General features: G+C 38.9%; 1 pseudogene; it reads left to right on the top strand.

Moving 5' to 3' along the window:
- Window positions 1-1,742: 1,742 nt before the first annotated feature.
- Window positions 1,743-1,843, top strand: LOC136165752 (U6 spliceosomal RNA; annotated as a pseudogene).
- The last annotated feature ends 12,002 nt before the right edge of the window (window positions 1,844-13,845 follow it).

Below are 13,845 nucleotides of genomic sequence, written 5' to 3'. Positions count from 1 at the left end.
GAAGTTGGGAGGAGAAGGGGACGACAGAGGATGAGATGACTGGATGGCATCACTGACTCAATAGACATGAGTTTGAGTAGGTTCTGGGAGTTGGTGATGGACAGGGAGGCCTGGCGTGCTGCAGTCCATGGGATCACAAAGAGTTGGACATGACAGTAACTGAACTGAACTGAAAATAAAACTTGAGGAATATTGGTTTAAACCACTAAGGTTTTTTTCTTTTCATATAATACATCTAGAACTGGGCCATCTAAAGCTGGTACTAGGCCCCAGTGATGCAGTCTGGGAAGGAAAGCCTATCTTCCTGCTCCATCATCATTTGTTTGTGGCCCTTGCCCCCATGCCCTCAAGATCAGTGCAGTATCTCCAGGCATCTGAAGGGGAAGCACAGAGAGCAAAGAGCTTTCACAAAATAAGTTTTTGCCTCTTTACTCAGAAGGAAAAGTCTCGCGAGGGAATTAAACTTACATTGACTTTCGCATCCCCTAGCTGCAAGGCAGTAGGGAAATGGAGAGTGACAGGTGACTAGTAGTGCATACTGATCTTGCTATTTATCGGTCACTTTGCCATATACTCAGGACTTCCCTGGTGGCTCAGTGGTAAAAAATCTGCCCGTAATGCGGGAGACCTGGGTTTGACCCCTGGGTCAGGAATATCCCCTGGAGAAGGAAATGGCTACCCACTCCAGAATTCTTGCCTGGAGAATTCCATGGACAGAGGAGGTTGGTGAGCTACAGTCCATGGGGTCACAAAGAGTCGGACACAACTGACTAACAGTTGTCATATATTTTACACACTTACCATCTCTTACATGACCCCGTGACCTTTTTCTAGATAATGAAACTGAGAGTCAAAGACTTTTCATAACTTAACTAAGAAAATGGTATATCAGTGATTTGAAGCCAGGTCAACTTGATTAATAGCAGCAACAACAACAACAATAATAGCTAAAATCAATCTAATGCTTGCTATGTATCAGATATCCCTCTATGTGTTTTATATGCACTGACTTACTTCCTCCTCATAGAAACCCTCTGAGGAAGGCATTTTTATTATCTTTATTGTCATATGAGGAAACCAAGTTTCAGAGAAGTTAAGAAACTTGGGTAGAGTCACTCAGGTTATAAGAAGTGAAATTGAGTTTAACCCAGTGCTGTTGTGAATCCTCAGTTTTTGACTGCCCGCTATGCAGCTGGTGAAAAATCAGATTCTTCAAACTATGAACACTACCACCATCCTACGTGGGGAATAGAGGCAGAAAGCAAGCAAGGCAATAGTTAAATGTCAATAAGGCAAATATCAATACTTCAACTTAGGAGAAGTAAATACAGGAGACCTCCGAAATGGAGACTGAAGATTCCAGAAATAGTAAGAAAATGAGTAAGGTCCAAGATGGTGTTTAAGCATATGCCAGAATATCCACTTAATATTTTTCCCTGATAGGAAGGCCTTCTTTCTCCACACTGGTGTGTACTCTTGATGAAGTCACAAGGAAATATCTACCACAGGAGATGACCGTTGCTCATTGCCTGCCCAACAACCATTCTCTATTCTTTACTAACAGAACTTCCTATTTTACCAAGGGCAGGAGTAGGCTCAGTTAAGATGATTCACTTCCATAGACTTCCTTGCCTCTATGGGCTGGCCATATGACCCAAGATTGTCCAATGATGTACAAGTAAGCACAGTCTTTTGCTTAGGGCTTCCTGAAAAGTTATTGTTTGCTGCTAATAAGATACAAGCTTGGGCTTGCTCTGGCAATACTAAAAATGCAACAATATAGAGAGTAGCCTGGCCCTTGTGCAAGGGTGGCATACATATTTGTGAAGTGTTCTGTATTTTGCAGAGTTCTCAGAAGATTTGCTATTTCACTGGCTAATACCAAGAGAACGGATGAGTCAGAGCACAATGTATAGAATCAAATATTAAAACTGTGATTTTTTTTTTTTCCCTCACCAAAAGAAGAGAGAGAGAAAGACAGAGGAGGAGGGAGACAAGCTCTGCTGGCTCATGTGTGCATGCACGCTCAGGCACTTCAGTTGTGTCCAACTCTTTGCAACCCTATGGACTGTAGCCCTTCATGCATTTCCCCTTTATTCATTCTTCTTCTCCCTGCCTGAATGTAGTTGTGATGTTCAGTGGGGTAGCAACCATCTCATGAGCCTGGGGATTATAAGTTCTTGCTAAGGATGGCACAGCAGAAGAATAAACAACTGCTTAACTGCCAAGTCCCTGATAGGTTTAAGAATTCTTTGTACCAGCCTAAACTTGTCTGTCTCTGGATTTGTGATGATTTACAAAAAATAAACCTCTATTTAATTAAGCTGCAGTAGCTTTATTGTTGCTGTTATTGTTACAGGATGCTGAAGACAATACCAACTGATAGAGGTAGGCCTGCTATTCTCCCCTTCGATCAGGTTTATTCTTTGTTTACTACCAAAGTTATCTCCAGCATAAGACATATCATTTTCATTGACCCAGCTTCAACTGTATCAGAGACCAGGTGTGATGTTAATAAACCTGGAAGGAGAACACTTGTGACTCTGGAACCTTGTACTAAAGAAGCCCTCAAAGTAGCAACGTGACATTGTACAGAGCGTGGGCTTTGGTAAATCTAAACTTCACAACAATTTTCACTCCTCCACTCTGAGCCTCAGCTTCCTCACCTCTAAAATGAAGACTGTACAAATCGACCTTCAATGTTTACTGAGAGTTGCATGGAATGCCAAACTCAAGTGTTACATATGTGCATATTTTTCATTATTATGAAGTCACCTCTCTTACTAATACAAATATGGAACAGATCATCTCACCCTCTACTACTCCTTCCTCAACGCATCCTTCTGTATTCTTTTTATAATAAGAATGGTTTTTGGAAAATGATCTGCCCCTGGGATTTGGTCTTGGTTTTCATTTTATGTACTTTTTGAGGCTAAAAAAAGATTTGGTGGGGAAGGAAGTGGGAAGAAGAAAAAGGTCTTTAGAGTTAATAACTCTAGGCATGTATGACTCTGCTTTCAGGGAGAAGAGACCCCACAAGAAGAGGGCAAACATCTCCCCTTTCCTCAGAACTTGCCTTTTTCCCAAATGAAAGGAGATCTGAGTTTGTGACCAGTATCTTTGAGCTCATAAAATATAACTGTATTTTTAATTAGGATTTTCCTTGAGAGCTAAATCTTCCAAATATGCTCTTGGTATCAAGTCATAATCATTCATACTATATATTTGTAATATGTTCATATATACATACCACATACATATTTATATGTAGCATTAGAGTCTGTTACCATGACAACTATTACAGTACTAACAAATTAAGCATTGTGACTCCTCTGTAATAAGAAAAAAAGAAATTCAAATGAAACACCAAGCATTTGCTTAAGTACAAATAGCTTTAGCAATTAAATACACAGAGACAATACAAAAAACCCACAAATTAATATTTAGAAGCCTTTTCCAGTGTGAAAATCAGCTTTGATGTTATTTTCCCTTTTCCATTGCACTGCATTGTACATCTTTATAAATTAAGTTTGGCATTGGGTTAATGAGAATAGATCTGCTGTGTTGGAGCACTCACCCACCCCAAAGCTCAGCTCCCATTCTGAATAGTGACACCTTCCATAGTCAGTGAGAACGATTTTATGGCTCTCTTTATTCATCAGAAAGAGGACTTTTTAAAAAGCAAGCTTAAATGTGAAGTTGGTCTTACATCTCCTGTTTCACTCAGACAACATGTAGAACCACCCCTGGGGTTTTGAATATATTAACATCCTTTTACAATTAACCCTAATGGGACAAGTGTAGCATTTTTCCAAGTAGATATATTCAAAGCTGGAAAATACATAGTGTTTAAATAGATCTCATTATATCAGCTACACCAAATCTCTCCTCTTTATATACAGAGGATTGTACCTCCTTTCACTGTCATGCAACATTAAAATAGGAAGGCATACACAAGGATGACATGGATTTGACAAAAAATTAATGATTTGTACATCACTTTAATGCTTCAAATCTGCAATTCATGTATGCTAATTAGTTCATAATGGGCTGTTGAAGAACAGAGCTGTCATCCTGCTGCTTCACAGGTTTCTGGAAGCTCCGATTCAGCACAGACTTGCCCCGTTGGCTGCTGGATTCTGGGCTGTAACATGGCAGATCTGTGAGAGCATCCCCTCCCCCCCAACACAATTGTTTCCTCGATGTGGTGCTTTAATCTATCAGAGTTACGATGGCACATCTCAAATAAGCGATTCCTGGGTGCCACAGTACATACCAGGAGCAATAGCAGAGCATCACTATATCTAAATGATTGATTTCTGGATTTTAGGCTGTCAGGCTGTGCCTCAGAGGGCAGCTGTCAGCCTCCTAAATGTATGAAGTTGTATTATGCAGCACATTTTGAAAATGTGTGTATAACTTAAAAAAAAAAAACAGATAAAAAGAGCTGTAAAACTTGGGGAGAAGAAACCAAGGGGGTTAAAAAGATCAGGTGTCTCTCTCTTTTTTTTTTTTTTTTTTTGCTGTGAAATCATGTCTGTTTTCTCCAAAGCAAGGAAAGCAGCTACCAGCCCCATTTTCCTTTGGTATTTGAGCTGCTAGGGCGTAGACAAAGCCTGTCGCAACAGCAGGAGAGGGTGAGCTTAACTGCTTCACAGACCAAATGGAGACACTAGGGCTTGCTGGGAGCTGTGAGATTTGAAAACACGCTGCTGTTTTTACTGGCGAGAAAACGGATTTTCCTTGATCTCATGATAGAGGCTTGACCCAATGTGCTTCTCATATCACCTCTGCTGATCTGAGAACCCAGCTACTGTGCATGTCTGAAGACGAGTTTGCATAAAGAGAACAGGCATTGAATTCATCTTCAGGTTTGACGTATCAGTCAGGTTCCTGCTTGCCGAAATTTTGTCTTGAAGACTCTAAAATGAAGATGTATTTAATTAAAAATAGTTTTTCACTGGAAAATATGAATCAGAGATGATAATGGAAGAACTGAACTAGGCTAGAAAAAAAATGTTTCAAATGTAGTTGAACTATTAAAAGATTTTTAGATGATGATGAATAGACAGTTAATAAATGTGCAAAATAATGATATACTGAAAGGGAGTTTAAAAGTGATCAAATTAATAAAAAAATATTTTTTGTTTAGAGCTTGAGTTAAGGCTTTTATGCCTCCTTAAGTATGGAGGACAAACATTTACTACTCAGAATAGGTATTTAATAAATGTTGAATGAATGAAGGCTACTCTTCAAATAATGCTGTGATTTAGAAAAAATATAAAATTATCTTTCGAACTAGAGGCTGTATATGGCTCTCCAATCAGCAACAGGAAACCTCACATTGACAAGGACGACAATGTCACATTGGTAGAATTTTATCTATGTCAAACCTCTGAAGAACACTTTCTTGTGAAGGAAACTAAACCACAAACTTGAAGCTCCCTCCAAAGTCTGGGTTACCCAAATGTGCAGATTTAAAGTTGTGTCTTAGCAACTATGTAAGAGTGGGGCAGTAGATATGTACTTAACTTCTTGAGAAACTGACAAACTGTTTTCCAAAGTGGTTGCACCATTTTACATTCCCACTAGCAGCTTATGAGGGATCCTGTTCTCCCACCTCCTCATCAATACTTGGCATAGCCCATCTTTTTACCCAGAGACATTCTAATAGGAACATGATTATATCTTGCTGTGATTTTGATTTGCATTTCCCTAATGACTAATGATCAGCATTTTTTCATGTTCTTATTTGCCATCCAATATAATGCCAGTGTTTAACTTGGGTGTTGGCTTTTTATTTTAAATCAAGTTTTGAGAGTTCTTTATATTCTGGATATAGGCCTTTTATCAGATACACAATTTGTAAAATATTTTCTCCTATTCTGGGTCTTCTCTCTTCATGTTCTTAGCACTATTTTTGGAATAGCAGGCATTCTTAATTTGGTGAAGTTACAAGATGTTATGGAAAAACCAGAATGAACTTTATGGCCAACTCAACACATATATATATATATACATACATATATACAGACACATACATATGTGTGTGTGTGTGTGTGTGTGTGTGTGTGTGTGCACATGCACCACTGATGTTTTCTTTTCCTTATTAGTCTGTCAGTCTGCTAGAAGTTTATTTTATTATCTTCTGAAAAACCAAATTTTGTCTTTATTAATTTTATCCATGCTTTTCTGTTTTTAATTTCATTAATTTTGGCTCTCATCTTTACCCTTTCTTTTCAAATGTTCATCATGGATTTCATTTGCTTTTATTATTCTATATCTTAAAGTGGATGCTGAGGTCATTGATTTTAGACCAAAGAGAAATGAAAACATATGTGCATGCAGAGATTGTTATATAAACAGTCATTTGATTTATTTTTAATAGCCAAAACCTGGAATTTGCTCAAATGCTCATCATCAGATATATATATACATAAGTCGTGCTGTGTTTATGCAATGGACTAGTACTCAACAATAAAAAAAAAGAAATATTATCATGCAAACTATGTGGATGCATCTGAAAATACTTATGCTAGTGAAAAAAAGCTTCAAAAAGATGTAATACTTATGATTTTAGGTATATAAAAGTATAGAAAATGCAAAGTAATCTACAGTGACCCAAGAAGACTGATAGTTGCCTGGGGAAGGACATGGAAGAGTAGTAAAGCAGTGTTCAGAAAGGGATACCAGGAAACTGTTGACTTTGATGGAAATGTCCATTAGCTTATTGGAGTCAGTGTTTCCTGGGTGGACACACATGTTGGACCTGATCAAACTGTTTATTTAAAAAATGTGTAATTTGTTGTATGTCTATTATATCTCAACAAAGCTTTTTAAAAAGACACCGTTTTAAAAATGATAAAGGTCAAGATGAGGAGAAAATATTTGTAATACTTATATTTGATTTATAACTCTTACAACTTGATAATAAGGAGAGAAACAACAAATAAAACAATAGGGAAAAGATTTCAAAAGACATTTCATAAAGAAATATATACGAAGGGCCAATAAGCCTATGAAAAGAGGCTCAACAATATTAATCATCAGGGAAATACAAATTAAAACTGCAATGAGATATCACTACACCAATATTAAGATGGCTAAAATTTAACTGTGATAATGTAAATAAATTGGCAAGAATACAAAGGAACTGGGATTTTAATACATTGCTGGAGTGAGTATAAAATGATAAAACAACTTTGGGAAATTATTTGACTTCTTTTTTTTAAGTTGAACTTACATGATCCTTAGGACCCAGCAGTTTCTCACCTAGATGTTGTACCCAAGAGAATTTAAAGCATACATCCACATATTATATAAATATTCATAACAATTTTATTCAAAATAGATCAGAACTGAAAATCTCTCCTCTGCTTTGGGGACTCCAATTAGATGTATGCTTGATGTTTAAAGTTGTCCCCTCTGTCAAGTGATGCTCTGTCCATTTTATTTTTCAATTTTTAAAAAATTCTCTCATGGTTTTATTTTAGATAGCTTCTATTGCTATGTCTTGAAATTCACTGATCTTTTTTTCCTCCAGTGTTTAGTCTGCTATGTTTTTTATATCAGATATGGTACAAAGTTGACCTAAAATTTCATTTGGGTTTTTTGTAAGCTGTTAAGGAAAACTCTAATGAACTTTATGGCCAACCCAATAGTTTTCCTCTTTAGAAGATAATTTGGGTCTTTTGTGTCTTTTTTGTGACTAGTTTTCATGTGCAATCTTTCCTCTAGCCTCTTGAACTTATGAGATACTGTCATAATAACTTTTTAATATCTTATCTACAATACTGATTCTATTATATGTATACTTCTTAGATCAATTTCTATCAATTGATTTTTGTCCTTATTATGGGTCATACTTGACCTTTTTAAAATATTAATTCAGAATGTTAAATCTGTTCATTTCTGAATGGATGTCAGACATTGTGAATTTTACCTTTTCATTGGCTGGATATTGTTGTATTTCTGTAAATATTTTTGAGTTTTGTTCTAGATGCAGTAGAGTTACTTACAAACAGTACTACTCTTTCAGAATTTGCTTTTGAGCTTTGTTATGTGGAACTAGAGCAGATTTTATTCGAGGGTACCTTTGTCTTAAAACTTACGCTAAGCCTCTGAGAACTCTACCTGATGCCCCATGAATTATGAGGTTTTCTACTCTATGTGATGGGAACAGGAACCATTTCTGGCTTTGTGTGAGTTCCTGGCACTGTTCTAATCTTTTCAGAGAGCTCTTTCCCCAGACCTAGATAGTCTCCTCACAAACCTGCACTGATCAGTACTTAGTGGAAGGCTGAAGCAGGACCCTCTACAGATCTCTATTCTCTCCTCCGACTCTCTGCCCTGCAAACTGTCCACACACACTCCATCAATGTATTCTCCCTGTTATCCCCTTCTCTCTGCCTCAGACAGAAACCCCCTCCAGGGAGCAAATCAGGGCAAGATAGGGCTTATGCACATATTTCCCATTTCTCAGGGCTCAATGTCTCTTCACTACCGTGGTGCTATATATATTGTCCAGTTTTTTAGCTGTTTCAGGAAGGAAGGTAAATCTGGTCCCTGTTATTTAGACATCACTGGAAGCAGAAATTCCATATAATTTTGCCCCACTACTCAATGATATCTTTCAATGAGCAAGTTTAAAATTTTCAATAAGTCCATTTTATTGACATTTTCTTCATCATGCTAAGGATTCTGAAGAATACAATAATAAGTAAGTAGAACAAAGCATCTGCTTTTTCAAAAAGTTCTCTATCATGTAAAGGAGCAGGAAGCTACAGATAAATACTTTGGGGAAAAGAAGGCTCAGGTGGTCAGTTGAGATGAGTGGAGTGAGAAGAGTTAAATACAGAAATGTCCAATAACTTCCAGTTTGTATATAGAAAGGGGTATTGCATTTGGCAGAGTAACAGCCTCCAGAGATGTCCAAGTTTTAATCACTGAAACTGTGACTGTATTACCTTACATGGCAAAGAGGATTTTGTACATGTGACTAAATTAATGATCTGGAGATGATCTGGGTTATCTAAGTGTGCCCAATGCAATCACAAGGGTCCTTATGAGACAAAGAGGGAGACAGGAAGGTCATTAAAGGAGATGTGACGATGGATGCAGGTGTCAGAGGTGTGAGATTGCTGGAAGAGGCCATGAACCAAGGATTGCCGGCAACTTCTAGAAGCTGTAAAAGGAGATGAAATGTATCATGTTGGTCAAAAAGTTTGTAACATCTTACAGAAAAAAACTCAAATGATCTTTTTGACCAACCCAGTATTTCCTCCTAGAATCTCCAGAAACAAAATAACTCTGCTGAAACCTTGATTTTTTTTTTTTTCCCCCAAAGAGATGGATTTTGGACTTTGGGACTCTAGAACTATAAGATGCTAAGTCTGTGCTTTAAAACCTGTAATGGTGGGGAAATTTGTCTCAGGAGCAATAGGAAAGTAATACAGGTATTGATTAGAAGGGTTGATTTCTGCTCTAGGCACAACAAGGAGATAACTTGGGTGAGTAAACTTCTCATATGGAGGCTTCTTCACACACTGGCGATCATTGCATACCTGTTGGTGTATGAAGGACTAAGTTCAAAATGATGGTCAGTTTCTGTCAGCCTCTGTTGCTGGAGTAAATATTTGGATTTAAAATGATAGCTTTCTGGCAGATACTGGTAGTAGCACTGGCTTCCTACCCTCACCCCCAAAAGGGATCTAATCAAATAAGGACTGAAGGTGGGGTAAGACTTTACAAGACCTGGCCTTAGAAATTTTAAAACAATTTTAGCACTCTAAATGCAGCAGTCTTGTTCTTTTATGAAACTTAAGTTCTATTCTTCAAACTTCTTGCTTATATTCAGAAACACAGCCTTGGGTATGTGCTCCGTTATGTCTGACTCTTTGTGACCGCACGGAGCGCAGCCCACCAGGCTCCTCTGTGCATGGAATTTTCCAGGCAAGAATACTGGAGTAGATTTCCATTTCCTACCCCAGGGGATCTTTCTGACCCAGGGCTTGAACCTACATCTCCTGAGTCTCCTGCATTGGCAGGCAGTTTATTCACCACTGCACCACCCGGGAAACTCCACATAGGACTCTCTTGGCCATATTTCTCTTCATCTTGATTTCCCTTTGCTTGAAGGAATTTTCTAGTATTGATCCAGTGAAGGTCTTGGCATAATGTCTGGATACCTTTGTGCCCACTTGAGGTGAAGTAAAAATGCTTCTTTATTAATGAAAATGCCTTAATAACCAGCACAAGATGTCTGTATAAAGAGTACAAGCAAACTCAAGTCTTTTGCTCAGATAAATGCTTTAGAGGGTCAGCAGCCAAGGAGATAGAAGGCAGAGAGCAGATAAGTCTCCTTCCTGTCCCTGGTGGGAACAGAACCAAGGACACACGGTTGTCACTTTGGATTGTAAAAGTCCTCCCTGCATGTGGGGATGTGCACAGACAAGCAATGAGCTGAATGTGCACAAGCATTGTATTGGATGAGAACCTTGCTCCTGGCCAAATAGCAAATAGCAGGGTGCATTGTTGAGGCTAATCCCGACTCACTTGGCCTCTCTGTGAGCAGTGAATAACAATCTGCAGCCTCATGTGTCCAGGCATTGTGCTCTGAGTCTGGGCAAGGCTGGGAGGAGACAATGGGCTTAACGACTGTATTGCTCCATTTTCTGGGTGCGGGGCAGGGGGAATGCTTCATAAGGTCCTTGTGAAACAAGCTAAGACAAGATTTCAAATCAGAACAGGTGAAACAAGATGTTTATGAGCAGAACTAAGTTTAACAGTGCTCATATCTGTTTGGTTCTTTTGAATAATACTTTCAAATCAGACTGTGCCTATATAGGATCAAGACAGCTGTAAAAAAATTTTTTTAGATAACCAATTTTTCCTTTCTTGATGACATGACATTGAGGAATTGATTTGACCGATAATTTTCTCTTTTTATTTTAGTAGATTGAAATTTTCACTTATTTCACTTACTTACTAAAGTTTCCATTTAGAAATGGGTTCAATATGCAGTTATAGTGTGCCCCTGCTTTAAACACACACACACACGCGCGCACACACACACACACACACACACACACACACACCTTTCTGTCACCTCTTCTTTCCCTCTCCTGCCCTGAGAGATTCTCAATATGGCAGAAGCTAAAACAATACCAATAAAATTGAGTTTAAATTATTCTACTTTTTTGTACCATCATCTGGCCCTCAGGATAGTATTATCAAAGCCCACAAATAATAAATTCTAGAGAGGGTGTAGAGAAAAGGGACCCCCTCCTACTCCTGTTGATGGGAATGTTCATTGGCAAAGTCACTATGGAAAACAGTATGGAGGCTCCTCAAAAAACTAAAAATATAGTTGCCATTCATTGCAGCACTATTCACAATAGCCAAGACGTGGGAACAACCTAAATGTTCATTGACAGTTGAATGGATGAAAAAGATGTGCCATATATATCATACTATGTGAAGTCAGTCAGAAAGAGAAAAACAAACACCATATGATATCCCTTATATGTGGAATCTAAAATATGACACAAGTGAACCTATCTATGAAATAGAAACAGATCACAGACACAGAGAACAGACGTATGATTGCCAAGTAGGAGACAGCATAAGGGAGAGATGAACTGGGAGTTTGGGGTTAGCAGATGCAAACTAATATACACAGGATGGATAAACAAGGTCCTACTGTATAGTACAGAGCACTACATTCAATATACTATAACCATAGTGGAAAATAATATGAAAAAGAATGTGTATACACACACACACACACACACACACACACACACAACAGGATCACTTTGCCATGTAGCAGAAACTAACACAACATTACAAGTCATCTACAGTTCAATAAAATAAATTTTAACAAAGAATACTGATATCAGGTATTCCATTTGTAGAGTTGCCAATAAAATGGTCTGTTGAGGTTGGAAATAGTGTTTGAAGAAATGTGACTTGGAGCAACATTCAGGGGCAAATGTCTCTTTGAAGCCTTTTGGGCTGGAGGATGCAAATGACTCATGCAAAATGCGCATTCATGAAGGCAGGGGAGAACACTTTAAAAGTAAGAGGAATTCAAGGGAGTTTGGGCCTAAGTGTTAGATGAATTAGTCAAGATAGTTTAAAGTAGAAAAACTATAGATAAAAGTACTGAATTACCAAGTCATGGAACAGGTGGGTTTTAGAACTATTTTGATGTGAGGCTAGAAGGTCTAGGTAGAATGGGCCCTCTTTCCTTAATGGTAGCAGAGCTATAAAAGACAGTCTAGTCTCACACTTGGAAAGAAAACTGAAAATGGAATAATAAAATCGAAGCCAATTGCCTGCGAGGGGCTCCAATGCTGTCACTTTGTGCAGCAAACGCATTATTTAGCACTTTAATGTGCAAGGCACCTGCTGGTAGTCCAAGGGCAGCAGTGGACAAGACAGGTGTGGTCCTTACCTTCAGTGGAGCTTCATGTTTAGGGAGAACACAAATGTGGTAGGGCAAAGAATGACCCCCAAAGATTTCCACATCCTAATTACTGGACCTTGTAAGTATGACTTGCAAAACAGTCAAAGGGACTTTGTAGATATGATTAAGTTAAGGTTCTTCAGACGGAGAAATGAGCCTGGATTATCCAAGTGGGTCCAAGGCCGTTATCAAGTCCTTAGAGAGGTAGGAGGACAAGACTCAAGAGAGCATTGATAACAAAACAGATTTGGGAGAGAGAGAAGGGGCCACAAGCCAAGGTATGTATGTGACCTTTAGCAGCTAGAAAAGGCAAGAAAATGGGTTTTCCTCTAGAGTTTCCAGAGGGAAAGCAGCCCTGCTGTCACCTTGATTTCAGCCCAGGTAAACACTTTTTTAGTTTTTTAACCTCCAGAAATGCAAGATAATAAATTTGTGTTATTTTAAGCCACTAAGCTTGCAATAATTCATTACAGCTCCAATAAGCAAATAATCACTCAAAACCCTGTTTCACAATCATTGTGAGGGCTCCATGAGGGAAAGCACAGGATACCACTAGTAGGGGTGACAGAGTCGCACCCTAAAATGGGACCTAAACCCACCTCCCTCAGTACTTCCCCTCCTAGAGGAGACAGAGGAGTCAGTTGAGCAAGAGAAGATGGTGAAAGTTAAAGTCACTCAGTCAAGTTGAACTCTTTGCAACCCCATGGACTATACCATCCATGGAATTCTCCAGGCCAGAATACTGGAGTGGGTAACCTTGCCCTTCTCCAGGGGATTTTCCCAACCCAGGGATCAAACTCAGGTCTCCTGCATTGCAGGTAGATTCTTTACCAGCAGAGCCATAAGTGAAGCGCAAGAATGCTGGAGTGGGTAGCCTATCCCAGGGGATCTTCTCAACCCAGGAATCTAACCAGGTTCTCCTACATTGCAAGTGGATTCTTTACCAACTGAGCCGAGAGGGAAACTCCTTAGAGAAGATGGTGAGTGCTGTGTTTTGGGCAGAACAACCTTGGCCAGCTCCCAGTGCATGAACAAATTTGACACTTTGGTGGGGAGGTGGCTGCATCACAGTGACCAAAGGCAGGAGCATGAAGAAGGAGGAAGGGAGCAGATTCTCTAAGACTTGGGAGGCTTCGATGGCTCTAGATTTAATCCAAGAGGAAGGGTCACAGTAAGTGGGTTCCAGGATCAAAGTCATGTTTTGGAAGATCACTGTGGCTGCATGTGGGAATGGAAGTAAGGAAAGACCAGGATAAGAGGGAAGAAGCCAGGTAAATACAGGTGCATTCCTCAAGGTGAAGGATGATAATGGGAATTTAAACCAACTTGGTGTTAATGAGGGGAGGGAAGCAGGTAGATTTTAGATAATACAATCC

This window comes from Muntiacus reevesi, chromosome 3 (assembly GCF_963930625.1).
Source record: "Muntiacus reevesi chromosome 3, mMunRee1.1, whole genome shotgun sequence".
NCBI lineage: Eukaryota > Metazoa > Chordata > Mammalia > Artiodactyla > Cervidae > Muntiacus > Muntiacus reevesi.
This window is presented reverse-complemented; position numbering and strand designations above follow the sequence as displayed.